The sequence below is a fragment of the Nematolebias whitei genome, chromosome 12 (genome assembly GCF_014905685.2).
Source record: "Nematolebias whitei isolate Nwh7 chromosome 12, NemWhi1, whole genome shotgun sequence".
NCBI classification, from domain to species: Eukaryota; Metazoa; Chordata; class Actinopteri; order Cyprinodontiformes; family Rivulidae; genus Nematolebias; species Nematolebias whitei.
The window spans coordinates 21746355-21749491 of NC_056509.1; positions in this window are offsets into that span (position 1 = coordinate 21746355).

The window sequence follows — 3137 nt, forward strand, 5'->3', positions numbered from 1 at the left end:
GCGTACCACGACGACAACCCCTCAGTTTACCTAGCTCCAAACCTGCAGATGTGTGTTCTCACTCGGGAGATACACTATCTGTGCCCGAGCAAACCGTTTATGTGGAATAAAACCGCGGGCATATGCGGATTAACACCTATTCCGGAAAATTCTAAGTGCTCAACGACCGTAACGCCTCGACACCTGGCTAAAGATGCAAAAGCGGAAATAATTGGCTCTCGTTGGCTAGTGAACGCTCCTCAAAGAAAGGCGATCATAGCCTACGACCAACCCGGGGCAAATAGACCTTTGACGTTACCGGACAAAACGATGTGGATCAGTGTTCCCCAGGGAACAACCATACACATTGGTGATTTGACGCTCTATCACCTCGATCCGGAACGATGGGACGCGACTCTGGATGACTCAGAGTACCTGGGAAATATGTCTATAGACATAGATCCAGAGACTCTGGGAAGGATCCGTTTTGAAGGCACCCAAGTCGTCGACGTGGAACCAATAAACCGAGTTCTCAAGTCCCTCAGGTCCACAACTCAGAACCCGATCCAACCAATTACCTATGCGTGGTCGAGCGCGGACACATTAATCATAGCCCTGCTAATGACGATAACCCTCGTATTGTGTGGGATACTCGCATCCCTGTTCCGGGGCCAAACGTCACTCCGAGTCGACGTGGATCGCCATGCAGCGCACCTCGATATGATTATGCCTCGCGTAAGCAGGTCCGCAAAGAAGCCACTCACACGGGACAGCGCGACTGAAACTGACAACCAGGGTGAGGAGAAGCAGTGAAACGATGTTTCTAGATGCTTAGTCACTACTCTTGTCGGTGTTGAAACGTTGTTTAGTTGATTTTGGTTGTTTCTGAGGTAAGAATGTATCTTGTGTGTAAGTTAAGTTAGAGACTAAGAAGCCTTTGACCATGCCAACATGCAGTTCATTCATTAAATTGCAATCCTTACGGAGTCAATGTATATTATTGTTGCCTTAAGTACCATAATCTACATTGATCTCACAACGCTTAAGCCGAACCTACTCGAACAATTCTATTCGGGGGGATAGCTAATTTTCTTTGATAAGTCTCGCCATAGACTTCCAAAACATTTATGGGGAAACCAAACACCCAATCTCAAGTCGTTCGTCTAAAAGACAACAGACATTTGAACCAAACTATATTTTGCCATGTAAAGCTAACTTAACCCAAGTTAGAAATGGAAAAGTAGTTTGGAACCCCTTTTCTATAGGCTTAAACCCCTGTAGTTACCCCTTTTCAGCATGCTCCACCCCTTAACTGGTAGTCGTAGCTGTTCCCAACCATAATAGCTTACACACCAGGTGCATATAGTTTAAGGCCTTATGTAAAATCACCTTCATAAGCCCACCTTAAACCACATAATTGCATGACACATTTGAACCAGAACGACACAGGCTGGACGTCGCTGGAGACAACCTTCGCTGGAGGCGACCTGCAATCCTGACGTTGGTCTCCACTCTTCATCCAGTGGCCGCTTCTTCAGTTCAACCCAGGGGTACCCCTCTGTATGCTGATTAATCAACACGTCCAATCGTTGTGGATTTACCATTGTGGATTATATGACTTTTCCAATGGATTACAGACACTGTTTCCAAGGGGTTAAAGCATTGCTACAATGGAATTATCGAGACGATATGGGATTATAATCAACACAATGGAATTACCAAGAACATTGTAGAATTACCTTGACTTTTGTTTTCCTTGCTGGATTACTTTTGACTTTTGTTTCTTTGCTGGATTACATCAAGCTTCAAGGACAATCGAAGGCGTAAGTCCACGGTTGGAATTCATCTCCATGGACAGGCGATGATTTCCAAAGGGGGGACTGTAGTGGACTAGGCCTATGTCAAAACTGAGTCTTAGGTCAAAACTCTTGACCTTTAGAACCTTGTGGGACAGGAACTGTCATTTCATTCATTTGAACTCAGAAATACAGGTTCACCCATCCTGAGACTTTCTTTCTTGAAGATTCAAGTGAAAAGAACACTCTCTTTTTATTATCATTACTATTTTACAAATATTGATAATCAAAGTGTCTTAGTTCAAACCATTTTAGATGTTGCAGTGCACTAATCAATTTTATTAACTGAGTAATGATTTTTATTCTCATGTCAAAGCTGTTACAGAATAATTATGCATTTTCTGATTTCTGCCTTTGAGTGAGCAAGTGTGCGTTTCCAAGGTTGGAGTCAAACGAAAAACAAGTTGTTGAACGAACTGTCATGTTTTTAGAATCCTCTCAGACGTAAATAGAGAAGTTTTGGCACCTGTTTCTGAAACGCGCCAAAACAAAACTCTCTCTGTCTGTGAGAACATTTCTGATCTGTTTCATAACAATTCTCGCTGTCTCTAACCTCTTACGTCACAAAACACACCCCGTCTGGTCGTTTCTGACCAATGAACAAATCCCAAAAGTGAACCGGGAAAGAGTCTTTAAAATGTCAGTACTTCCTGGTCTAGTCAGTGCTGATGGAGTTCTGATGGAGAGTGTTTTGCTGGTTCTGCTCGAGTTCTGTTGAAGCTCTGGAGAAGTTCTGTTCTGTTCAGTTCTGGACAGTTCTGTGGATGATCCTGACATGACAAAAAGCTCTTCCGAGTTCCATGGGATTATAACACTTTCACTAGCCATTACTTCGGACGAGTAACAGCCAACCTACTGAGACGCTGAAAGGGTGCGTTAAACGGAATCTCACCTGAGACATCTCCAGGTAAAGGAGCCGATTTCATCACCTAAGTGTACTGTAAGGAAAAGCTGAAGAAAGCCAGAGAGTGTCGATTCTGGTGAACATTTCTCCCCTCACACACCATCTTACTCCCTCTAAACTTCTTTCCATCTTTAAACTTTTCTATCAAGTAGAAATTCTTCCAGATATTTTAGAAATGTCTGTGTAAAATGCTCACCCACATTCATGTGGGTAAAAGATCATAGTTGTACAGTTTTCACAAATGTCTGTGGTGAAGCAACGGAAAAATCATGGCCGTATGATTTTTCCTGATTGATTGCTTATGTTGTTATTTTCATAATTTGCCAAATTAATGTAAATGTTTGATGTTAAATTTTGATTCTGTAAATAAATGACCGCATTCATTTTGATGGGTCAAA